General features: G+C 48.0%; 2 long non-coding RNA genes across 2 annotated transcripts in view; both read left to right on the plus strand.

The window, feature by feature from the left end:
• LOC132432394 (uncharacterized) overlaps nt 1–8,800 on the plus strand; it is a 98,257-nt gene extending 89,457 nt beyond the window's left edge. The window contains exon 3 of the long non-coding RNA XR_009520891.1: nt 8,648–8,800. This is a non-coding gene — a long non-coding RNA (uncharacterized lncRNA). The remainder of the gene's footprint in view (nt 1–8,647) is intronic.
• A 2,749-nt stretch (nt 8,801–11,549) lies between these two features.
• The window catches only part of LOC132432393 (uncharacterized), a 47,360-nt gene continuing 46,733 nt past the window's right edge, over nt 11,550–12,176 (plus strand). The window contains exon 1 of the long non-coding RNA XR_009520890.1: nt 11,550–11,648. This is a non-coding gene — a long non-coding RNA (uncharacterized lncRNA). The remainder of the gene's footprint in view (nt 11,649–12,176) is intronic.

The raw sequence follows: 12,176 nt of genomic DNA on the forward strand, positions 1-12,176 counted from the left end.
ACGCTGGTAGGTAGTTGGTTAAACTACTGGGCATTTGGCAACCTAGAGTGTTGATGGGCTTAAGCAACACCCGTGATGAACATGGAGAAGGTCTCCAATGTCTTGCTACTCAAAACACTCTCTCATCCTTGGTACAGGCTCCCCATCCTAGTGGTAATGAAAATGGAGGAAACTCTCCAAATACTGTGTGAATCTTAATTTCTAGAAGTAGAACTGTTGAATTTGGAACTTTGGATAAATGTAGCCATGCTGCCTCACCAGCAGTCGACCACACGCTTACCATCATTCTTTTTTATCTTTTCCAATTTGACAGGCAGAACATGGTATCTCAGGATTGTCTTGTGGGTTTTTTTTTTTTAATTACTAATAAGATTGAACATGTTCTTCAAATATTTGTTGACTCGTTGAACTTATTGTGTGAGTCATCTGCTTATATCCTTCATTCATTTTTTTCTGCCAGCATCCTTAAATATACACCTCTACATAGTTTCTACACATTTTTCAATGGTGTTTTTTCCCTTTGATGTTTAGTTTTATATATTAAAGAAATTAAACCTGCTCAACATCACTAATCATCAAGGAAATGCAAATCAAAACCGCAATGAGCTATCACCTTACCCCGGTTAGAATGGCTATTTTCAAAAGGACAAGATAACAAATGCTGGCTAGGATGTGGAGAAAAAGGAACCCCTGTGTGCTGCCGTTGAGAATGCAAACTGGTGCAGCCGCTATGGGAACACAGCATGGAGGTTCCTCAAGACATTAAAATAGAACTACCATATGACCCAGCAATCCCACTTCTGGGTCTATATCCCAAGGAAACAAAATCATTATCTTGAAGAGAGAGCTGTACTCCCATGTTCATTGCAGCATTATTCACAGTCACTAAGGTATGGAAACAAAGTGTCCATCAACAGATGAATGGACCAAGAAAATGTTATATATATGTATATATGTATATATGTGTGTGTGTGTGTGTGTGTATGGAATATTATTTAACCTTAAAAAATACAGAAATCTTGTCATTTGCAACAACATGGATGAAACTGCAGGACATTACGCTAGGTGATATAAACCAGACAGAGAAAGAAAGATTCTGCATGGTATCATTCATATGTGAAATCTTAAAAAAAAAAAAAAAAGTCAAACTCATAGAAACAGAGAGTAGAAAATAGTTGCCAGGGGCTGGGAATGGGGGAAATAGGAGAGATTGCTAAAAGGGTACAAAATTTCAGTTATAAGATGAGAAAGTTCTGAGGAACTAATGTCTGATGGGGACTGTAGTGATAACACTGTATTGTGTAATTGAAATATGCTAAGAAAGTAGAATTTAAATGTTCTCTCCCCAAAACGGGTAAAGAGAAAAATTTTTTAACGAATTAACCATTTGTCAGCAAATAACTCTATAAGGTTGTGGTTTCTCAAGATTTTCTTTAGGAGTTTGGGGGAGGGCGTCTGTGCTGAAGATTTTTTAACTCTTACGTAATTGTCTTTGTGTTTCTGCCTTCAGTAACATGTTTAGAGGTGTCCATATCCCCCAAACTATGTTTTAAATGTTGATTCATATTTTCTTCTTGTTTAAATCTTTAACTCATCCAGGATTTTGATATGAGGTGAGAGACAGAATCTAGTTATATTTTTCCCCAAGTGCAACTGGTTGTCTGAGTTTTCTTTAAACTTTCCAAATGTTTCTACTGGTGTCCAGAGACACAGCCCAAATGGGGCCTCATTCGGCAGTCCAAAGCATCAAATGACCGCCAATGGAATGACCACAAGGCAATAAACAGGTTCCATCAAAAATTATGGAGGAGAGAGCCAAGTATTTTCCCTCTTAGAGTATTATTAAGAAAAGTATTTTGTCTCAAAGCTATAGCTGTGGGAACAAATGCTACTTAAAAAATCAGAGAAATATTTATTCTGAGCCAGTGGGCAAGGTGAAAATGAAAAGAGATACAAAGGCCAGGTGGGATTGAAAGGTTGATTGTCCTTGTTAAAGATCAAGAAAAATTTTCCTCATAAAAGCACATAAATATTAATTTATTCAGATGGTAACTCTCAGTGCCAGGACAAAATGTCCATGGCCTTTCCGTGGGTTAGAATTCTGACAGCCTGGCCGAGTTGCCAGTTCAGAGGATTGTTTGTTTCTTGCTTGACTTGGAAGAATCTCTAGGCCTAGAAAATACAGATCATGGGTGGTCGAGTGTTGTCCTGGCTAGAAGGATGGACGTGATGTCCAGAGACTCATGTTGACAGGTCTTCAGATGCCTATCTCATGATTGTTCTTCCTTTTTATCCTTGTTCCTTTATTCCTTGTTTTCAGAAACATGATGGCCACATGTTTGAGATATGCCCAGTGAGCTCCAGATATAGCTTCCTCTGCCTTCTTTTATTCCCCAAATATTTACTGAGAATCTTTTATGTGCCAAGAACTGTTATAGACTTAGGATATTGTGACGGACAAGACAGACAGAAGCCTGGCCTCATGGAGCTTAGATTCTAAAACAGGTTGGCAAACTATAGCCTGCTGCCCCACTGAATATTTCTGTAAGGTGCAGGAGCTAAAAAGAATGTCTGTATATGTAAGGTCCAGGTTATTACATTTTTTGAAGATTTTTTGAATCAAAAGAGTATTTTGTGACACGTGAAAATTATATGGATTTCAAGTTTCAGGGTCCACAGATAAAGGACTGGAACACAGCCACATCTATTCACTTACATTTTGTCTAGATGTGCTCTTTCACACTAAAATTGCAGAGTCGAATCTTTGTGACAGAAACCATAGGGCCACAGAGCTTAGAATATTTTCTATCTGGCCCTTTACTGAAAAGGTTTGCTGTGCCAGAAGACAGACTAAACAGGAAAATAAGATGATTACTGACTAAGCCAGCTGGAGCACATCACTGAGTGAGATGTGGAGGTACTGATGGCCAAGGTCAGGGAGAGCATTGCTGGAGAAATGTGATTCGAATTGAGACCCCCAAGGAGGACAAAAACATAGCTTGCGAAGGGCCATGAGGGAAAAAATTTCCAGGCAGTAGAAATACAAAGACCCTGGGCGTGAAGATTCAGAAAACCAGCCTGTGCTGGGGCAAGTGGGAATGGGAGGCTGGGAGGCTGATGAGACGAGACTTGGGCAGGACCGGATCACTCGGACCACACGGGAGCAGGGCTGGAAGCCGACTCTTCCGGGAGGCCAGGAGAGAGACCAAGGGGGCTGAGACCAACGTGGTGGTGCAGAAATGCAGATCCTGTGTAGAGTCAATAGATATTTTGGGGGTGGAGCCCACAAAACAGTGCTGGATTGGAGGTGGGGAAAGGGAAGAGTTACGGGTGGGGACTGGATGTCTGGCTTAAACTAGGCAGCTGGTGGTACCATCGCTGATGGAGAGGACCGAGAGTTATAGTGTGTGTAGGAGTCGGGGCGGGGAAGGGGCGGGGAGGGTAACTAGAGAACTTGTCTTTAAGATGCTCAAGGAAAAATGTCAAATTGGGGTGGAGATAAGAGTCTGGAACTCAAGGGAGACGTTGGGGATGGGCCTGACATACACACTCTCTGAGCCTGTGTGTTTAAAAAGACACCCTGGGGCTTCCCTGGTGGCGCAGTGGTTGAGAGTCCGCCTGCCGATGCAGGGGACACGGGTTCGTGCCCCGGTCCGGGAAGATCCCACATGCCGCGGCGCGGCTGGGCCCGTGAGCCATGGCCGCTGAGCCTGCGCGTCCGGTGCCTGTTGCTCCGCAACGGGAGAGGCCACAACAGTGAGAGGCCCGCGTACGGCAAAAAAAAAAAAAAAAAAAAAAAAAAAAAAAGACACCCTGAATATCCTATTGGTGAATCTGCGGCTTCTCTGCCGACGGGCCATGGAGCTGCCATGGCTTCCAGCGACCAGATGCTCTAAGTCTGCCCCACCCCTCCCAACCAGAGGGATGTTCCGTGCACACGCATTTGGCCATCTGACAAACACGTATGAGCTGCTTTTTACTCTCATTATCTCCTCAAGTCATACACATCCATCACTGCCCACTGTCCCTAGACACAAAGCGGCATTCCTAGAGGGAGGACGAGTTTTCATTACAAGAGGTCGCCACACCTCATTATACGGGGCTCATGAAAAGCGTTTCCTGCTCAACATGGAGCAGCTCTGGACCTGTGAGAACCCACCTCCTGCTTTCATCAGGAGAGCTCAGCTTGGAAATACCAGGGCAGTTAGGTAGACAGGAGGGCTCTACAGATTTCTGTGAGCCTTTGGACTTGCCTGGGTCACTGAAAAACCATTAGCAAGGTCACCTCTCAGACAACACTGGCACCAGCCCCCCATCTCCTTGGCAAGCCCCATCCTGTAAGTATGCAAGCATAAAATTACCCAATTTGTACCCCAGAGATCCCCTCTGCATTCTTTCAGGCTGTGAGGACCTCCCCAAATCAGGGGTTTTTTTTAGTTTATTTTATTGAATAATTGATTTACAATATTGTGGTAATTTCTGCTATACAGCAAAGTGATTCAGTTATACATATACATACATTCTTTTCTTTTTTCATATTCTTTTCCATCATGGTTTATCACAGGATATTGAATATAGTTCCCTATGTTATGCAGTAGGACCTTGTTTATCCATCCTATGTATAACAGTTTGCATCTGCTAATCCCAAACTCCCCCACCGCCCTCCCCCTTGGCAACCAGAAGTCTGTTCTCTACGTCTGTGAGTCTGTTTCTGTTTCACAGATAAGTTCGTCTGTGCCATATTTTAGATTCTACACATAAGTGATCAAAACCAGTTTTATAGAAGGGTTTACCAGCTCCCAAGGTCCAGTACAGATCCAAAGGTATTAAAATCCACACCCTCCACTCCATGGCACTCCGTGAAGACATTTCAAGTCACCTTCAGGTGATTGTCTTGACAAAATCCGAGGTTTTGTGCACTGCCATGGGTACACCATTGGCTCAAATCTAGAAGCTAGGGATCCTGTACTGCTTTTTCCACCCGCTGGCTGTCTGGGCACAGATCGTTCCCTCTCTGTGTCTCAGACTCCTCAACTGTAACAGGAGGGAGCTTATGCCCTATTTCAGAGGCATTTGATGAGCACGGCAGAGGCTGTGCTAGGCCCTGGGGATACAGGTATGGGAAGACAGGTGCCTGACCTCGAGGAGACTAGAGCGTGAGCTGGCTCGGGCACAGGCAGCACTTTACATGCTAGACTCGGTGTGATCAGTGCTGAGCACGTCGCACGAATGACCTCATCTCCCTCAGCAACCCTACGAAGGAGGCTTGACTACCCCATTTTACCTATGGGGAAACTGAAGTTTAGAGAGAGTAAGTGGCTCATCCAACAGTGTCACATACACAGCAACTAAGAGGCAAAGCCAGGACTCAGTGCCAGGCAGGCTGAATTCAGTGACCCCCCAATCTTCAACACTTGAAGGGCCTCTCAGTCAGGTACGGCTTCCCAGAGAAGGCTCATCCTGTGATTCCCTTGCCACCTTTCAGCAAGTCTGTGAGTGGAGGCCCCTGGCAGCTTTGTAAGGTCTGACACTTACGTGCTCTGCTGTTTTCTTAGCCTCTCTGGACCTCAGCTTTCCCAGAAGCAGCTCAGAATGTCCAATATAGGAGGAGCCTCAGAAGCCATCAGGGCAAATTACTTCATTCTTAGAGATGGGGAAAACAGAGGCAGGAACATTGGGATGTCTTGGTCAAATTCTCCCCAAGAATGAGCAACAGAGCCCAGTCACGATCTCAAGCCAAGTCAGGAGTCCAACCTCATGGTCACATTCTTCTCCACTACACATCTCAGGCTTTGCATTATCCTTTTTTTTTTAAAGATTGATTGATTGATTGATTGATTTTTGGCTGCATCGGGTCTTAGTTGTGGCGCGTAGGATCTTCGTTGAGACGCTCAGACTTCTCTCTAGCTGTGGCGGCGGGTTTTCTCCTCCTCTAGTTGTGGCACACTGGCTCCAGGGTGCGTGGGCTCTGTAGTTGTGGCACGCAGGCTTAGTTGCCCCCCGGCATGTGGGATCCTAGTTCCCTGACCAGGGATCAAACCCCAGTGCCCCGCACTGGAAGGCGGATTCTCTACCACTGGACCACCAGGGAAGTCCTCGTATTATTATTATATTTTTTGGCTGCATTGTGTCTTTGTCGCTGCTCGCAGGCTTTCTCTAGTTGTGGTGCGCGGGCTTCTCATTGTGGTGGCTTCTCTTGTTGCAGAGCATGGGCTCTAGGCACACGGGCTTCAGTAGTTGTGGCGCACGGGCTTAGTTGCTCTGAGGCATGTAGCATCTTCCCGGACCAAGGCTCGAACCCGTGTGCCCTGCACTTGGCAGACGGATTCTTAACCACTGCGCCACCACGGAAGCCCTCCCCGTGTTATCTTTTAGTGCAGGAGGAAATTAGGGCCTAGGTGAAGGAACCAGCTTAACCAAAGTCTCCCAACCAGAAAGTAGCAAAGTGAAGACTGGAAACCATTTATTGTTGGCAGGAACATGGAAACCAGGTGAGAGCGTGGCGTTTGGAATTGGGTGTGGACCTTCCTAGCTCTGGGAGCTTAGGCAATTGACCTGACACCTGCAAATGGGAACAATTACAACGGCACCCTCATCAGACTAAGTGACACACATAATGGGTTGAGCACACTGCCTGACATACAGCAACCCTTACAAATATCTACTGAGCAGCTACTATTCCAAGTGCTTTTATCCTTCTTTACAACCTACTGGGTAGGTCTTACTTTTTATTTTATTTTTTTGCGGTATGCGGGCCTCTCACTGCTGTGGCCTCTCCCGTTGCGGAGCACAGGCTCCGGACGCGCAGGCTCAGTGGCCATGGCCCACAGGCCCAGCCGCTCCGCGGCACGCGGGATCCTCCCGGACCGGGGCACGAACCCGCGTCCCCCGCATCAGCAGGCGGACTCCCAACCACTGCGCCACCAGGGAAGCCCTTTTCAGATGAGCGTGTTGTAGTAAGTCACTCGCCCCAATTGCTCAGCTTTAACTGGTGAGGGCAGGATTCACACCCGTGCAGTCCGGCTCCAGACGTCCAACAGTCTTCTGTGCCAAGCTCTTCTGCCTGCACCCCCTTTGAGTGTTGTCGTAAAACAAGCCTCAGGAAGGCACAGTAGGCAGTCTTTCCATCATATAACAAGGTTGTCCTTTGAAACGAAGCCATGGGGGTGAGCAGGGAAAGAAGCCATGGTGGGTGGGTGATTCAGTGCAGGGAGACCAGAAGCTGCATCTCGGGGCTGACGGAGGACTGAATATAACCTAGCAGGACCCTATGGGGCCTTCCGGGGACAGACCCCTCCCCCATGTCCTCTGCTTTAGCTCCTCCCTGAAGTACCTAGATAATGGTATCTGATGCACATCTCCTGAGTTTATCCGATGCTAAACCACCACCAAATGGAAGAAATTAACTACTTGATGACCATGAGCACGTAGCCCCCAGACCTACTGGTGCCTAAGGATTGGTAATGTTAACCCCTGTGACACCGCCCTGTTACCTCACCATGAACCAATCCAAGAACTGTGCACGCACATACCCTAGGATGCCCCTCCCTCACCTGGCCTTTAAAAAGGCCTTGCTGAAACCCGTATGGGAGTTGGGGGATTTTGAGCGTGGGCCACCTGTTCTTGTACTGGCAGCTTACCATAAAGCTTCACTTTATTGAAAGACCAGCTTGGGTGTAAGGGAAGTTTCAACCCAGGCACAAGGTTAGTTTCAAAGGCTAGGTAATAAATCTATCTTGCTTTATTTTCTCTTTTTGCACAGAAGCTGGTAATCTAGGACCTATGTGTGAACAACTTTATATATGAATATTTTTGGTACTTGGTTTACTTGGGCTGGTAGGATACATTATATTGAAGTTCCTTGAATACTGTAGATATCCCCCTAATGTGTATGAATGACTGAGGCTTTGTAAATTAGGGACGTTTGTGTGAATAAAGTTATTTGATGGGGTCAAAGAAGCCAGATGTGACTGGAAAAAATAATTCTTTTTTTGGCTTTATTGGCTTGACTGCACGCGGGCAAGCAGACCCAAGTTTGGTTCGGTAACATGAATGCATCTCTGCCCGGGGGTCTCAGCAGCCCAGAAGGCCTGTGAGAGAAGGCCTGGCTCCTCATCCCGTAATCTACCACTGGATGAACCTGCTCTCAAAAGAGCGAGTTGGGTGACCAACACGGCCAGTGCCTGGGAGGGCCCCGCTTTTTCAGATCCCACAGAAGCAAGTGTTACTGGAATGGAAGGGCTGTGTCCAGACCGGACCCCAGCGCAGAGGCAGGCGGGGTTAGGAGGGGTCTGTACCCTTCACCGTAAGTGACAGCTGTGTGCTCTGAAGCCACAGGACCAGTGTCATTTAGAGCAACAGAGCTTGTCCACCCCATTGCATTATTTTTCTTCCTCCTGGTGGTTTTTCCCATCTTTGGAGCTGGGTTATGTTACAGCTGATCTTCCAGTTCATTCCATTGTCGTGGCTGATTTGCTTGGCTTTCGCTCAGCCATGTGCTTTAGAGAACTGATAGAGATCTAGAGGAAGGTTTTCTCTTTTTTGGTTGAAACACACTTGCATCACTTTCCCTAAAGTGGAAGAAAGGGGTATAGATGTTAGGTTTGCACTTTTCTGACTCCATTTCTCCCTCTGGTTTCCTTCCCAGGAATGAAAGGCATCCACTTGAGCACCTGTTCTCTCAACTCCATCACAGGGCATGCACGAGCACAGCCCAAACAGCCCCTTGTCCGGGATGGGCAGAGGGACAGGGACACTGGAGATCACCTGAACCACATGGGACTTTGAACCAGATAAACCCCCAGGGCTGCTGCCAATGCTAAGATGCTATGCTTTCCACAGCGTCACCTGAAGTGGGTAAGTCGGGATGAGTATCCCTCCTGGGGGTGAGGAATTTGTCAAGAATAATACTTAAGTCCTATAACTGTACATATAACCACTGGTCCCCTACAGTAATCATATGTGGTAGGTACTAGCATTATTCCTATTATAGGGCGGAGGAGCTGAGTCACAGAGAGGTTGAGTGACTGATCCAAGGTGACACAGGTAGTTTATAGCAGACCTAGGATCTGAGCCCAGGCAGACAGACTCCAGAATCTGTGTTCCTAAACTCCAACCAGTATAGCCTCTATAACCCGGTCCAAAGAGATAAAATACGGAGTCATGGCTTAGAATTTAGCCTGTGATCTTAACAACAAACCGCAGTGGGTTTAGAGCTCAGAGTCGACTGGTCTGGTCTGCACACTGCACTGAATGGCCATCGCCCTTCCCAGTCTCCCCACCCCTCCACGGTGCACCCTTCCCATTCCCACCAAAGCCCATGCTGTCTCTTGCTTCCAGACCTTTGAGCCCTGCTGTCCTTCAGCTTGGTACAGACACACCACCCCCTACGCCTGGATCACCCCTACTCACCCTTCAAGACTGAACGTAAGCCTCCCTGCCACCTTGACTTTCCAAATCTGACATTTGTGCCCCTCCTGCACACACACGTATCAAACCCAGCACCCCAATCTCTGCACATATCACAGTAATGCTGGGTGGGAATAAGCATATCCTGTCCCTCTCCCAGACTGTCAGCTCCAAGAGGGAAGAGATGAGCTCTCTACTCGGCATGTCACAGCATCTCGATAACTTTTTAGTGACAGGAATTTGAGGGGTGGGGTGACTTGCAGCTGCCCCCGGTATACCCCAGACAGAGAATTTGTAGTTCCTTCAGTCCCTCTAGGGTATCATGCTGTCCCTCACCACTGGGCCTTTGTACATGCTTTGCCCATGGCCTCCTTTTCAATCTACTCTCTTGTCCCCTAGCTGGGTCATGTTGCCTTGTTTGAAGCTCTCATCAACATATGTACTTTTCCTTTAAAGACATTGTTCCCAAGGTGTGATCCCTGGACCCCTGGGAGGTCCTTTAGATCCTTTCAGGGAGTTTGTGAGATCAAAACTGTTTTTATAAATCATTAATCATCAATAGAGTACCCTGAAACGAATACAAGGTAACATGTCAATTTTATCTCAATTAAAAAAAAGTACAAAGCAAATCATAGTAGGTGCTCGATAAATATTCAGAAAATGAGTGACCCCAAGCCCTACTGATGGGTCTGAGGGTCAATGTGCATGCCCGAGACAAACCCCGCCTCGCCAAGGGCAGCTCCGAGTGGGGCCTCTGGGAAGGGGCTGTGGAAGACTTCTCCTGGGGGAGACACGGGAGGAGGAAGAACGGAGGCAACGCATCCCCTGGCGCCGGGTACCCACTGGGCAGCATCTTTGGGCCCAACCTGGTGCTCTAAACGTGCAACTTCCCCCTTGGCTCTGCATTTTCCCCATTTCTCGCAAGTGCATCTGGAATACATTAGAAAGGGGTCAGGCTGGTTTGGAAAATGTTTGGGTAACTCTGGATGTGGGAGGTGGAGCTGGAAACCTGTGGGGAAGAACATGACCCCCAGACAGAGTTCAGAGTTGTGGCTGGAGAGCTGCTCGCCTGCCAGCCCCGGACGAGCGCCCAGGCCTCCCGCACTCAGGCCCTATCCATCTGGAGGCCTCTGGCTCCACCTTCATCCCTCAGAGACCCCCTTTCAGACTGGCTGTGTAAGGAGACATCCCTCTGTGCACCCCTCCTCATCCCCCCATATGCTTCTCCTGTTGCTTCTCCCGACCCAAACCACAAACTCAGCCCAGGCCCCGCTCCATGAATAGCGATGGTCATGACGGTAATTGGGACCCATAAATCATTTCCCATCTGTGGAGCCCTCATGTCCCAGGTGAAGAGCTTCACGCACGTTCTCTCCCGTTTTATCCTTTGAATAAACACTCCAATCATATGTACTCCTGTTCCCACGTCGCAGATAAGGACACTGTGGGGCAGGAAGTTGACCCAGCTCTCTCGGGGTCATAACGCTGAAACTCAAACCCAGAGCTGCCCAGCACCAAAAGTTTGTTTCATACCCTCCACAGCACACCAATATCCCAGGAACGTAAAAGACTCGCCTGGAAGCCAATTCCTTTTCTCCCAAATCAAGGAGATGCCAAAGCGGCTAAGAGGAGGAGCTTGGAAGCAGAAGGAAACCTCTTATCCATGGCACCTGGTAACCTGTAACAACTAGCTCGTTTTATTGATAAATTAGCCTCCCCTGCCCTCAGCTGTAGCTCCCAAGTCAAATCTCCGCCACCTGCCGCGTTAACGGGCTTTGAGCAGCTACCAGGGACTTAAAACCCGCTTCCTCAGCCCACCCCAGCCCTCAGAAGATGGGAGCGCTTCAGGGAAGTTAATTTTCTCAAAACAACTCTTCTCTTGGACTATCCCTGAGAAATCCAGGGCTAACGTTGAACTCGGGGTATGCAGTGGAGACCAGAGACCCAGGGCTCTGCAGAGCAGAGAAGAGGCTGGCCAGGGGCACTTCCTTGCTCACAGCTCGTGGTCAAAGGACAGCACAGCCCTCCAGCGGGTCGCAGTGCTAAAAAGGGCACAGGACGGAAACCTGGGAAGGGCCACATCTGCCGTCCACTTCACCCCAACTTTTCCTCGGTCTAGACCCACGCTGTCCCATGCTGCAGCTACGAGCCACCTGTGACCCCAGGAACACGGCTAGTCTGAATCCCTGTGTCCTGGCTGAGATACACTCCCGACCTCGAAGACTTAACACCAGAGAAATGTGAGTTATCTCAATAATGATGTTTACGTTGATTTCACGTAGAAATGATAAATCTTTCTGGTATATTGGGTTAAATATATAATCAGAATTAATTTCACCTCTTTTGCTGTTTCTAATGGGCTATCAGACAATTGTAAATTACACAGAGATTTGGCATAATATTTCTATCTGACAGCACCGCCCTGGGGTTTCCTTCCCTCCCGCTCAAGCCCCGCCCATCCAGTTACCAGCAGCCCCTTCCTCCCTTTGAAGCCTGCCCCTCCCTTGCTCCAGATTCCCCAGAGCTCCCCATTAGAGGTCATATCAAGCCTAAGCCACTCTCCGCAGCTTTCCGGGCCACCTGGTTCATTGACTGACCCCGTCCTGACCCCGGAAGCTGTCTCCATCTTCCTTTCATCCCCTCTGCGTCCTGGCACGCTGCCGCTGCCGGGGCCCCAGGAAGAGACCCACCCTCCCCCGGCCCCGCTCCTTCTGGTCTTTTGCCTTCTGAAGTTTGCAGGTAATTGCTCCTTCTCTCCTCTTTAATGA

Source organism: Delphinus delphis, chromosome 10 (assembly GCF_949987515.2).
Source record: "Delphinus delphis chromosome 10, mDelDel1.2, whole genome shotgun sequence".
Lineage (NCBI taxonomy): Eukaryota > Metazoa > Chordata > Mammalia > Artiodactyla > Delphinidae > Delphinus > Delphinus delphis.